We start from the raw sequence: 14,332 nt of genomic DNA on the forward strand, positions 1-14,332 counted from the left end.
GGAAGACCTCCTGACTGTGGGCGGCACCACTCCTTGGTGCGAGGATCATGAACTGTCTAAATGGAGAAAGGGCACGGAGGATCTCTCCATCACTCTTTACTTCCTGACTATGAGTATGATATGACCAGCTCTCTCAAGCTCCCACTGCCTTGACCCTCCCACCATGACAGACAGCAGCCTTGAACTGTGAGTCATCGTAAGCCCTCTCCTGAATAAGTGGCTTTCCTGGGGATTATTTTATCACAGCACAGGAAAGGAAGTTAAGACCCTGTTGTTCAGACTGCAGCTCTGTATGGTTAGAGCCTGCTCTGTGTTTTTATTTCCAGGTTGCTGGGCACAAAAGCAGCCAGCTTTTGGTATACTGAGACATATTCTTAACTACAGAAGTCTTGTGTTAGAAGTCAGAAAGTTGGCATCCAACTGTTGAAAAGATGAGGAGTGACAGTATCTGCACTGGCCTCTTGTAGCTCAGAGAGCATCTGGCTTGGGCACCTGCTCAGCCTACATTAGTTACGTCTTGCAGTCTGTCCTCGTGGCCTCTTCTCACTTATTACCTTTTTTTTTTTCTTTTTTCTTTGTTCTGTGTTTCTGCTCACTACTTTCCATATGTTTTCTTTCCTTTCTAGTGTGTATATGTAGCCATGTGGGAGTGTGTGGGTGTACAGGTGTACATGTCTAGGCCAGAGGTTAACCTAAAGCTGTTATCCACCTTGCTATTGTTTTGAGACAGTTCTGGAACTCACTGAGTAGGCCAGGCTGGCTGGCCAGTGACTCCCATGGATTCTCTTGTCTCTGCCTCCCAAGATCCATGAAAACAACTGTGCACCTCCAGGCCTGGCTTTTTTAAAATCATGAGTTCTGGGAGTATCACACCCTTGTTTACATGCTTACATAGTATACACTTTGAGTCATGTCTGTGTCCTCCACCATACAATTAGAAGGTCTTTGTCCTCAGTAGGGGACAGCAAGGAATAAGTGGTCAGAGCCTCTAGGCCTGTCAGGAAAATTCCATTGTTTATCAAAGTAGAAAACAGGAATGGGGATGTAGCTGACCTAGCAAAGGCCTGAGTTCAATACCAATGCTAAAGAACACACAGAAAAAAGACAACAACATAAAAAAAAAAAAAAACCTGAGAACTAGGACTCCTTTCAAAGTCATCATGGGGTAACGGCCATACTTACAATCCTGAAATACAGGATTCCGATTTATCAGTACCCATTACTAACTTTATATATTTAGAAAACTTATTAAATGTGGTTTGCCTGTATCTTACAACTCTTTTTTTCATTTTTATTTATTTGTTTATTTTTTATTTTTCTATTATCAGCTTGATACAGTATAAATTCTTATCCTAATAGTGATAGTGAAATGTTTCATTGAGGCTTGCCCAGTAATTGAGTAAAACCAAAACTTATTATAAGCCATAGTCATCCTAGGGTCCCCCTGCTATATAGCCTTCCTGGATCTGTGGGTTGCAGTCTGATTGTCCTTTGCTTTATATCTAGAATCCACTTATGAGTGAGTACATACCATGTTTTTCCTTCTGGGTTTGGGTTACCTCACTCAGGATGATATTTTCTAGTTCCATCCATTTGTCTGCAAATTTCATGCTGTCATTGTTTTTCTCTGCTGTGTAGTAGTTCATTGTGTATATGTACCACATTTTCTTAATCCATTCTTCAGTTGACGGGCATCTAGGTTGTTTTCAGGTTCTGGCTATTACGAATAGTGCTGCTATGAACATAGTTGATTGAGCATGTGTGTTTGTGGTATGATTGAGCATTCCTTGGGTATATACCCAAGAGTGGTATAGCTGGGTCTTGAGGTAGATCGATTCCTAATTTTCTGAGAAACCGCCATACTGATTTCCACAGTGGTTGTACAAGTTTGCATTCCCACCAACAGTGGAGGAGTGTTCCCTTTGCTCTGCATCCTCTCCAACATAGACTGTCATTAGTGGTTTTGATCAAGGTATAGATAATAATGAAAGTTATGTACAGGTTTCTAGAGGTATGAGATTAGTTAAGACATTAGCTCATAGTGGGCCTATATGTCTAATGTCTAGAGGCGCTTATGAAGGGTATTAATTGGAGTACAAAGTACATAAGGTTTTTCTAGTGTGTGTGTGTGTGTGTGTGTGTGTGTGTGTGTGTGTGTGTGTTTGTATATGGGGGCAGGATGTGTGCTGATGCGTACACATGTGGAAGCTAGCAGTTGACATCAAGCTTCTTCGTCTATTCTTTGCACCTTATTTTTGGAGAGAGGTTTTCTCACTGAATCCAGAGCTCACTATTTTGTCTCTGCTAGAGATTGTCCTATGTCTATTCCAGAACGCTGAGATTACAACCAGCCACAGATTCTTCCATTTTTATGTTGATGCTGGGGATCTAAACTTGGGTCCTCATCCTTGTACCATTATAACTTTATCAGCTGAGCCATCCCCAATCCTGTACTTAAGGTTTTTACTAGACAACAGACATGAACAATCTGTTAACATTAGAGACAAAATAATCGATGGAAAGCGAAACCTGAGACAGTACAGCAGTTCAGTTCATATGCTAGGGAGTTTCTAGATCAGAGGCTTTCCACGGTAGAGCTATGTGTGCATTCTTGCCAAGGAAAGGCCTGGGCCTTCAGCAGCAGATACAAAGGAGCTCCTTGGAAAGGAGACAACTTGATGTTTTCAGAGCTTTATATACATATTGTAGCTCTTAGAGCTACAGAAATGTGAATTCCCCTTAGGCCACTCTGAAAAAGGGACAGGTACAGAAGAGCCACCGCCATCAGCTGCTACAGAGGAAGTATAAATCTAAAGGGTCACCACCTGGCCATCAGGCACCTCTCCCGAAATGCCTATGCATAAGAGAAGCCAGGCAGATTCCCACAGCAGTTAATAAAAGTTCTGAGAAATGTCTCACTCCTCCCATTTCACTCCCACTAGCGAAGGCTTCAATGTTCATTAGTGTGAATGAAGCTGCTTCTCTGTGCATCAGGGTTCGCCGGGCCCAGAAGCTGCTGCAGTTCCAAAGAAAAGGCAAGCTATTCTAATGTTTTAAAAATATGATTGGGTTACCTTATGGCTCCCAGGTTCATTCCATTCTTTGTTCTGTATTGCTGGGATCTCCTTTTACAAGGCTCTGCAGACAAAGGGAACAACTGTTGGAAGTTGGAGGGTCAGGGAGTGTAGAACCCACTGAGCTTTGAAAGGTGACCCCCTCAAGGACTGAATATGCACCTTGATTGCAGACCCATGGGAAAATCCCCTCTCAAGGTCCTGGCTCCCAAGCATGGCCCCAGCAGGAGTATAGTCTGTCTTCTACTAACAGCCTAGCTCTGGAAGCAGCACTTGACAGCAGTTTTTATTGCTGCTGATTTCTGGGAATGTCCCACAGTCACTGTGTGCCTTCAGCTCATCTCAACCCGTGTCAACAAGTCCCCACACTGAGTCCCGCTGTCTTTCTCCCTGATAATGTTATGAGTATTTTTCAGTGTGTTGAACAATGAAAATGGTTTTGTAACCTAAAAGCTCTTGTCACCCTTCCTGGGGACACATTGAGCTGTTGCGAAGTGTCTAAATGACTTATCTGTTTTGGAAATATACATATGTTTACAATTACTTATTTTATTTTTGTTCAGGTTGATTATTTTCCTTTGTGGAACGAAGCAGTTGCTCTCACGATTCCATCCCACTTGTCCTGGATAGCCTGAGTCTTCATTTCATTTCAAATAATGGCTTTTCCCAAAGGAAACGTCTCCTTTCAGGATATCATAATCAGCTAATGGACTTAGTGATCAATGTTGTGTGCGGTGCAACATCAGAAATGTGCCATAAAATATGGAAAACAATTTAGCCACTCTCTAATGCAGGCAATTCTGGTAAAAACTATACATGAGAAACATGTACCCAACCATATTTTCCTGCCTCACAACAAGATTAGATGCAATAAAAACCTTGTCTTAGCAAATCAGCATGTTAGAAGATGCTGTCAGCAATAACTTCCCAAAGATGTGTCCATTACCAAAGGGGGGCATTATCCTCAATTCACTCTCCTTTAAGATTGATGGCTGCTATAAGCAGCCATCTGTCTCTAGATTCTATGGCATCACAATGCCGACACTCTGCACAGTGGGGGCCGATGGGCGGCTCCTTGCTTTCTCGCCCCTCTTTTCTCTTCAGATTTGAAGATGAACCGAGAGTTTTTGGAACAAAACAGCCAGGTACGACTGGCCATCTGAAGTGGAAGGATTCATCCCGAGCCTGTGTTTGTTTTCCTTTAGTGAGGAGCAGAATACATTAAGTGAATTATGTCTCTGTGATTATCACAGCAATTTATGTTAGTGGATTGTCAGCTGTTTTATACCGTGAAAACATGGCTTGTTACATCTGGTCAGTTTCACAAATTCCCCAGATCAAACAACACAGTGGCATTTTATTAAGCGAACAAGATTTTCTTCATTTGAATATTGTTTTAAGGATGAAGCAACTGACTGACTAGTTCACTACCGGTTATTGACTGGAACAGCATTGTCCAACTCTGGCTCTTCTTTCTTTCATTAACGCTCAACTAATCTGTTCTATTAAAGGTTTATTTATATGTACAAACTGCATACAAATACATGTCTCTATACTTACATCACACATATAACGTATTACATGTCACTCATATATGTGTGCCAGTTTATCAATATCAAGTAATAGATTAAAGATAACTGCACATAAAATGCCCTGCAGATTTACTGACATACCAGCCCATGTGCCATCTCAGTTACCTAGCTAGGTCAGACAGACATCAAGGTGGTGAGGCCATATGAACCCTACAGCAATTATGTTTGACGCTTGTCTACTTAGGGTGGAGTTGCCTGAAAAACTACAGAATGCCCAATTAAACATTGACAGAACACAGTTAGGCTGAAAATTTATTACAGAGCAGAAATTTACACTTGATTAGGTATCCTAAACTGTTCGTTCACTTTTTCATTTATTTACTTATTGTATTGACCAATACTAGCTTTAGCTAGTCATCCGAGGCTACTCTTAAAACTTTTTTCTGCTTTCGGAATTGTCTCGATGTTTTTCTTGATTAAAAAAAAAAATCATCAAATTACTTGGTGTGGGGTGTTTGAAGAATTGGCCAGATGGGCTGAAGTATACTTTCTTCTTACGAGATGGTTGGTAAATCCCTGAGAAAACCTGCAGTGAAGTAAATGCACTCCACAATAAACCCTGTATCTCCACTCACCCAGCTCCCCCACCAAGCCTGTATTTGTGTATTAGCAGAAGACGACAGAGATAAAGCCAGAATGTTGCTGTGATTTCTCTAAGTGATATGAGCTAGTGTGTGGTCTGTTTCCAAACTAACCTCACCTCATACCCATCTAAGCAGAACGCCATAAAACCAGTCTTTGTACATCACTTGAGCTCTCTGAAGGCATATATGCAGTGTTTACTGGATTGGCTTATTCTCGAATCGCTTATTAAATGCTGAATATATCTTAGGAATTAAGAAGCATAAGACAGTCTTATTTCCCTTAGAAGTAAGACCAACTTCCTAAAATGATCCGTGTGGCCCAACATGTTTGACCCCATATAAATCATCCTACATGTCTGACATGTCAGTCATGAAAAGGCACCTCGTAGTTCTCAGGACATATCTATACTGTCCATTCCCACAATGGCTTTGGGTCACAGACTCAGACACCATTAAAAATCAGTCCTGATTCTTATACTCCTACCTATATTTCTTGGGTCTAGTAATTCTTTTTTCTCTTAGGCATTTCCCACTAGAAAACTGTGTATCCACTTGTTTGCTCTTTTTCACCACTGGAAAAACATAGATTCCAGGAGAGCAGTTCTTAGCTATTTTGTGCACAGCTGTAGCATAACACCTGGAATGGTTCACTTAAGATGGTGCTCAGTGCAGAATAAATGTAGTAAAAATAAATAAATAAATAAATAAATAAATAAATAAATAAATAAATAAACACTTGTGGAACAAGTGAATCTCTGTTCTGAAGGAAGCTGAGTTATCCCAGGGCAGGCATAAGTATATGGCAGTCCATATTCAGCAAACACATCTCAACAAGAGGGCCAAAGGTAAAGTGAGGAGGATTCAGTGTGAAGAAATGTAAAGTGGGGATAGGCAGATTAAAAGAGGGAGAGCCTTTCAAAAGACAGGCCTGGAAAGTCTTCCAAAGCCAATTGCCTCCTGGGTAAGCTATCATAGAACTAATCTGTCTCTTGGCTTCTGAAGATATTAATGTTAATAACAGTAGCTTAACACTGTTATTATTGGTAATGTTATTATATAATATTAATAATAATGTCATTATTATTATTATTATTATTATTATTATTATTATTATTATGAGTTCACTAAGTTCTCAATGTATTGCTTCTTATGTATTGGTTCTTGTCATTCTCTCCACACATTGTGTAATAAATAATTCCAAATTGAGAGGAAAAGAACTCTGGGCTTCAGAGGCGCATTAGAACAGCATAACATTTACAGGTGACAGAGTTGGAAGCAGACCCTTTCCAAGTATTTTTGCTCATATAATGTCTGTGTTTCCAAGTTCCCAAAGCACTGTACATGTGTGTGGAAGTTGCTCATACACTAAGCTCAGGATAGAACTCTCTTCCTCTTTTGCCCTTTCTGTCTACAGTAAAGGCCCAAAGTTGACACCATTCAAAGCACACTGTATGCTTCACCACAGGTCCCCAAGTTTGGAAGAGAATAGTAATACACGCGTCCAGATTCCAATTTATTGGATTAGGTCATGTAACAAATTGTCTTTAGTATTTGTGTGAAATCAACCGTTTGACCAGCTCCCTACAATGTGACCAAGGTGCAGGGCAGGCCTTTGAACATTCTGTTTATTGTTGCTTCATGGGTTTCTAGACATTCTCCTGATTCTTCTTTCTCCTAACACTTGGCCTTCCAGATTGACCTTGAAACTTTGTTGACACAGTTAGACCAGTATATATACATATATATATGTGTGTGTGTGTGTGTGTGTGTGTGTGTGTGTATGTATGTATGTATATGTATATATACGTATATATATGTATTTATATATATATATATGTATTTATATATATATACATATGATGTATGGTGTTTGAGGCATGAGACTATAAAACTATTTAAATATTTAAGACTTTTTGAACTTTAGAAACCACTGTTCATCCCTATGAGAGTGTTATCATCCAGCATTGAACACACATGGTCCAGGAAACTGTTAGCATCCTAGATGACTTCATAAACCTCATACCATCTTACGTGTATAAAATGGTGACAGTAACTCATGAGTAGAGGGGGCTGACCAAGATCAGGAGCCCCGAGCTCTTGTTCTAGCTCTGCCTCTCAAAAGCCATATGTAATATCGACTAATGTAAATTTTCTTGTCTTCAGTCACCTTAATTAAAGTACAAGGACTACATTGAACAAGCGATTAAAATCCCTCAGTTGGGAAACCTTATGAACTTGTGAAATGACTCTTCATGGTGGCTGTTTCTTGCATTTATTTTAAAGCTACATCGTTCATGGAGTTGAGGAGTACATGAATGATGGCCTTCACTGATGAGAAAGGCTTGGCACTTTCCTTTAGTGGGTACTCTGCACTTTCATCCGAGGACAGCAATGGTGTATTTCCACGGGTTTCCCAGATACCAGCATGAACTGTTTGCCTTTCTCTGGGGGCCCTGCCTTCTCATTGCTGGAGGCCTCATGATCTACTTCAGAGAGATGGATTTCCATCGTAGTTCTGGGTCAGAGGTACAGGCATTTGTGAGATCTTTGCTGTGTCACTACACGAATTAAAATGGAATAATGAATTTGTGCTGTGTTCCATGGCTTTCAGCTGGATTTGACCTTTAAATCACATTTAACAGAGTGCAATCATAGGTCACAATTCAGAAAGGTTTAAATAATGTTCTCTTCTATCAAGAAAAAGTGATTTAATCCAACTTGATTTTCTGTGGTGCTCACAATTTAGGCTACTCTAAAATATCACTGTGAGTTATAGAAATCTGTTAAAAAATGAAAACATAAAGTTACATGGAAAAATTTTTCACATAATTTCTATATGTACCTGCATAAATGAATTTTATTACCATATGCTATACAATGTATTTCTATGTGTGATACATTTAGGACCTGGGAATTGCAAGACTTAAATAATCAAAGAATGAAGTAGTTTGAACACATCAACAGGCTTCCTTATACATGAGAGCTTCTTAGAAATTCTGTACGACAGAGTTATTCTGATATCTTGTTAAATGCTCTATTTTCCACTTTCTTGTTTTAGAAAGATGTGCTCTGTGTCACTTGTCCTGGAAGAGTATGGCTCATCATTGTCTTTCTCCAGGTCAGTTCTAGCCTCTTTTCTCTCTTCTTCTTTTCCTGCTTTATATAACAATATATAATGTTAGTCTCAATCAAATTTAACCATTGCGTATTTCTGAAAATCAGTCAATTACTTAATTTATTTCAAGTTAATCAAATAGTGTGCTAGATAGTGGCACTAATATAGCCTATAAAAATCAATGCAAAACATATCAATTACCCAAATGTACTTCAGCAGATTGCCAAAAAGGTATGATATTACATTGTGTAGGTTTGGTTTATGTATTTTATGTGGTTCAAAGCTGGGCTGAGCAAATTCAAAAGGGAGTATCCCCTCGCAGGAGGTGATTAGAGACATGAGCCAGGAAATAAGTCAAAGTTGGATCAAGTTCCTTTACTAATTGGGAGGAAGATGAGATCACAGGTCAAGGAGGAGGCTTAGTCCTGAAAGGATAATTACAAAGTGAGGCGATTAGGTGAGGAGAAGAGAAGAATTTTGAGGTAGGAAGAGAGTCGGGCTCTAGCATAAGGCTTTCCCTAAACAGGCTAGTGACTGTGTTTTTAGTTTCCTATTCTCTATAGGCACAGCTCACAGAGGATTAGGGGGAAGAAAGTGGAGGCAACTGACTTCCAGGGATCTCGAAGAGCTCTTCCTTCCTACCCAGTGCATGGATAAAGCAATCTCAGGAGGTCTAACCTTCATCACGTTCCCAAGGAACCTACTTGATACATGGCCACAGCCAACATCCAAACACAGGACAAGAAAGGGACACCTTAGCAAGAAAAAGACTTCCACCCATTAGTAGACACTCTCAGAGGGCCAGTCAAAGAGCCCGGAGCCTTTCAAAGATGGATGGATGGCTTTCTGTAGCGTACAGAACAAAAGAAAAGAAGAAGGAAACACAAAACACGTGGGATGGCAGATTTTAATTGGCACCTCCAAGAGATCTCATAGAAACAATAGAAAACAGTGAAACTAGAAAGAAAATGACCTGGAAGAATGCAGTTGAAAGGCTCAAATTCCTAGTTATGTCTAGGAAGATGGCTCCCTGAAAACCACCTCAGAAGGAACCTTTCTCCTTCTCCCGACTTGTGAGCTGTCTTCCCAACCTGATTGATCAGGTATCCGGTGTTTGCCGAGCTCTTACACGGTAACTTGATCCAAACATAACGAAAAACAAAGCTCTCATATTAGTCAATCTGTTCAACTGTGTTTTAGATACAAGGATTTGGGGACAACAATCTGGTTACACTGTCATTGTTGAAAAGGTAGTTACAGACTTTTCCATCCTCTTAAACTTTCTTCATAATTTTTTTTTATAACAATTAATTTGTGTGAAAGACCCTAACCCTTCAGGCTTACACCCCCAAGCCCCAGGAAATAATGAACTAAAAAAAAAAAAACTAGTTCCAAGGGCCACCTGACTCAGCCACTACTCAATCACCCCTGTAACAATATAACAATGTAAAAAGATTTCTGTTAAGAGATTTGCTCAACTGTGACTGGGATAGTTGCAAGTGTTCCAGGAAGGACCACTGTGACCTTTGTGTAAACTCCACTCCCGCCCTGATACCCCCCTTGAGGTTACAGGAAAAATGTGCATGCGGACGTGACTGTACCCACTCTGTGATCACCTTGTGATCAGGCCATGAAATTGTATGGAAATTGTAATCTTGTGGGTTTTTCCTTTAAAAGCCCTTATGGGGCTGCAGTAAGATGCGACTCTTGCTCTTGGGAGCAGAGAAGCCCTTCTGTACAGAAGCCTTAATAAATTCCTTGTGCTGTTGCATCAACTGGACTGGAGTCTGGGTTCTTGGGGCGCCCACTTGAGACCCTAAACCTTTGGCGTCCAATAGTGTGTGTCCACACTTGTGTGAGTGTGTGCATGCCCATGCCACAGCTTGCTTGTGGATGACAATCTATAGAAACCAGTTTTCTCCTCCCACCATGTGGGTCCCAGGAAATCCAACGTGGGTCATCAGGCTTTGTCATGAGATCCTTTATCTACTGAGCCATTGCTGGCCCACGCTATGTGGATTTTCTAGTCAAGTTCTTTGAAATGGGTTTCATAGGCTTTATAAGCTATATGGGAATCTAAAAAAAAAAAAAAATCTAAAAGTTACTGATAGAGTCAGGTGACAGCTGTGTAGCAGTCAGTTTGAATATGCATTTGACACAGTTCTAAGATTGAATCTCTTCCTGGCTTCTATTGAATTAAGTGAATCTGAGTAGCTTCATTCCTCCCTCATTGAAGTACAGTTAAAGAGCATTTCAGATCCCAGCTGAAGCCAGAGAACAGGAGCAATCGTGCAATCAGGAGGGGGGTTCTGGGAAACTTCAACCAAGGAAAAAGTGCACGGAGGTCTTTCATCACAACAGCGCACTCCTTAAAATACTTGTCTGCTGAGCCTGGATATGTGGAAACCAAACTGGAGATAAGATAGGCTCTTTACCCCTGTGCATCATTAATAAGAATTTAGGTAAATACTTCACCCGAGAGAGCTAGGTTTTGCCTCTAGGGGAGATAAAATTTGATATTGTGCAGACCCCAATCAGTCTAATTTTGCTATGAAATACGCGGTCCATAGGACAAAAAGCTGTACATAAATCATGTACCTTGTAATACATGACCCTTGCAGCTGCAGCCTTATACATATCATTTGTCACTTTTAAAACAAATCCTTTAGTGGTTGGATTGGACAAGATAAGAAAAGCATGATTCTTGCAGTAGAAACGTGCTAGGATGCCAGCATACAATCACGCTGGCTCTGACACAAAACGAGAAGGGGAGGGTGTGCACAGCAGATTTGTCTGGAACAGCTACAGATACGTGTGTATTTCAGTCACAGGGCACTAGGCTTTTATATGGGTTAGGACTCTTCTTCTTGCAACTATACACTCTTGCAAAAGAAGTTGAACAGTATGCAGGAAACATGGGTCCTTGTTTCAGGACATTTAGTTGTTGCTCTTATTGAACCTCCCTATTCTATTCAAAGTCTATCTGTCATTCAGTAAATTTGAGAATTACTGTTTTCAATCATTTCGATAAAGGGAAATATTCTGCTCTCTGAGGTGATATAGGACTTAATGTGGGAGAGGAAGAGGAGAAGATGCGGAATTGAAGTAGCGTCTTTTGTTCTCACCATGCTAATCAGACAACCCGAATGTCCATCTTACTGAATAATGCTCATGTGAAATCACTAGCCTGGTGCTAGGGTTGACTCTCATAATTTGTTTAAAGAAGCGTGCTTTCTCTCCACATCGCACGTCTAATTAGCATTTCCCCCCATGGTGTAATACAGTCTTGTTCATCAAAAGATAACTGCCTGGAAAACACTTGTAAATTAGATCGGAGAGCCTGCCACACCAAACTCTGCCTCTCTTTCCATCACAGCTCTTCTTTGGTGTCATATTATCTTTTAATGAAAGTAAAAGCAAACAGTCAGGCTTTTATTTTGAATAATTCAATGAATTCTTGAGTGTCTCGGAAGGAAAGCTTCATTAAATCCACACCTAGCTCGGGGACCAGAGCTTTAAAGCCTCAATGTCTTGATAACATGTTCTCCAGCATACTGAAAATGACCATCACAAATGGAGAACACCATTAGGATCATTATCCTTGACAGCAAAGAAGCCCACACTTGCCAATCCTGAGGAAGCTCTTCCCAGCCTCCCTTGATGCAATGCTTTCAAGGGCAGCTCTGGTCAGTGTCTCAGGAAATGTGGCTCCAGAGATCTCAGTGTTTATCTTACCAGCGCAGTATCCAGGAGACTGCATCTGACTTAGAGCAGATTGATGAGGCTGTGTTGTAAGGAAGTGCTTCATCATACGAACTGAGCCCAGAAGCCATGGTGCCTTCCGTCTACTTGGCTAAGCTTTGCCTCACATGCTAACACATCACTCGACTTTCCAATGAGCTAGTTTCAGAACTACTGCAGAATTAGTTCCTTTTTAAAAAAAGAGTATTTCATTTTCATTTATGTATATGACTTTCTCTCCCTGTGTGTATACATATGCCAGTGGAGGCCAGAGAGTGCATCAGATCCCCTGCCACTGGAGTTAGTTATAAGCTATTGTGAGCTATCCCACCTAGGTGCTAGGAGCTGAACTCCAGTCCTCAGCTTGATAACCAGGTCCTCTTAGCTCATGAGTCATCTCTCCAGTCCCAGAATTTGTTCTTGATGAAAAGCTAGATTCACTACAGAGCCTGATTTCTGGACCAGACAAACTGGATCGTGTGAATTATCCTAGCCATGGATACATTTCAGTATGCTTTTCTTAATCATACTGGTTATGCTTTTGTTCAAAAAATATACATAGAATATGGTTTATGATTAATTAAATTGAAGATGATTCATGTATAAAATGATAACTAATTATCTTTTTGAGACCAGGCTATTTGGGGTTGAAAAAATATTGTTTTGAACTTGGATTTTGGTAATTTGCACATAATTTTTTAAGGATTTACTAAAAAACATTGAATCATGCACTTAAAATGGATGGATTTAATGATATGCTAAATAATGTCTTAGCAAAGCTGATTTTTAAAAAGTGATTAATTTGGCTTGATCCTACATGCTTGCTAGGAGGGAGGTTTTTAAAGCTGTGCTAAAACCTGTGTTAAATATAGATGTGTTCACTATGTACTATGATTCAATTTCTTTCTATTCACAGGATCCCACCAAGCAGCCCCCAGAAAAATGAAAGTGTGCAAGTTTTCTAATGAATATTGGGTACCATGGAGAACAGAGGGAGGTCTTTGTTTTAAACTGCTAATAACAAATAGCAATGTGTTGGTGAATAACCTTTTCCTCTTAGAGTGATAATCTCATAGAGAGGCAGTAAAGACAAAGTCATGGCTTTGAAGTGAGGAATAGAGGTAAATCTTGTGTTAAGATGCTTAGTGACTCAGCTGAGAGAGTGAGCCTTTTTTACTGGGCATATGACATTGTGGTGACAGACCCAGCAGAAACAGTTCAGGAAAACATCTGAAGAGTAGCTAGGTGCAGGGGACTCTAGTCACAGACAATAGGCAACCATCCAGTCTGATGGTGATTTCAGTATTAGGTATGTCCACAATTCGAGTTCAAAATAGTATTGGTGTTATACAAGAAAGAAATCCAAGAGGACTGGCATGATAGTCGAATAAGATAGAGAAATGCATGCAAGAATAAAAAAACAATGTCATCCTAAGAGCATTAAACAACAATTGGAGGACTAGCTAGGTAGCTCAGCATTAAAACATTTGCAAGGCCCTGAATCCAATTCGAGGGCTACAAAACAGAACAGGTAAACAGAAAACGTAGAGGCTGGCTCTTAGGAACAAAGGCAAACCTCACTTCTAATACTGAGGCAGAGGGTCAAATTGAGTTAAGTCACAGACCAAACTCGATTTATCTTGCCTCAGCTCCCTTTTCCCAGAATGCTGTGTGGGAGTTAAGTTAGAAGGCACCAGCTGTAGGAAATAGAGTGATGGAGTGCAAGCCCAAAGTATTGTTACATCCTCTATGATTGGGATGTTCAGTCCCACGGCAGAAAATTTAGCTATTTAGGCTGCTTGGGACCTGCCTGCTTCTTGTCCTTCCTCTTTAACAGACATTTTCCCTCCTCTTTCCCTCCCTTTTTCCTTTTTCCATTCCTTACACAGGCTCCATGGAGTTTGAAATGAACTTTCCAACATTAACTTTCTTATAATAAAACTGAGATTGGGGGAAACTAGTCTGCAGTGCAATGTGTTACTAAACACTTCCACAGCTTTCAGACAATTGGCTATCTATGACACAGCATTCGTATTAGTAGCCAGGGCCCAGACGTAAATATTTAGAAAATGAAACAGGATGGGGTGAGTGTGGCTGTCATTCTAGCACTTGGGAGGCTAAGGCGAGAAGATCGCCCCAAGTCCATGGCAGTCTGCTCTATATAGCAAGTATGGACCCGAGGCTAGGCAGAAGTATTGGGAGATCCTCTCTCAGAGCAATAGATAG

At 40.4% G+C, this 14,332-nt stretch overlaps 1 long non-coding RNA gene across 1 annotated transcript; it reads left to right on the forward strand.

Moving 5' to 3' along the window:
- The first annotated feature begins 4,118 nt into the window (after positions 1-4,118).
- On the forward strand, positions 4,119-13,104 carry LOC131896071 (uncharacterized). Its single transcript, XR_009375357.1, has 3 exons — positions 4,119-4,219; positions 8,309-8,368; positions 13,023-13,104. It is a non-coding gene; the product is annotated as an uncharacterized LOC131896071 (long non-coding RNA).
- The last annotated feature ends 1,228 nt before the right edge of the window (positions 13,105-14,332 follow it).

Source organism: Peromyscus eremicus, chromosome 19 (assembly GCF_949786415.1).
Source record: "Peromyscus eremicus chromosome 19, PerEre_H2_v1, whole genome shotgun sequence".
Taxonomy (NCBI): domain Eukaryota; kingdom Metazoa; phylum Chordata; class Mammalia; order Rodentia; family Cricetidae; genus Peromyscus; species Peromyscus eremicus.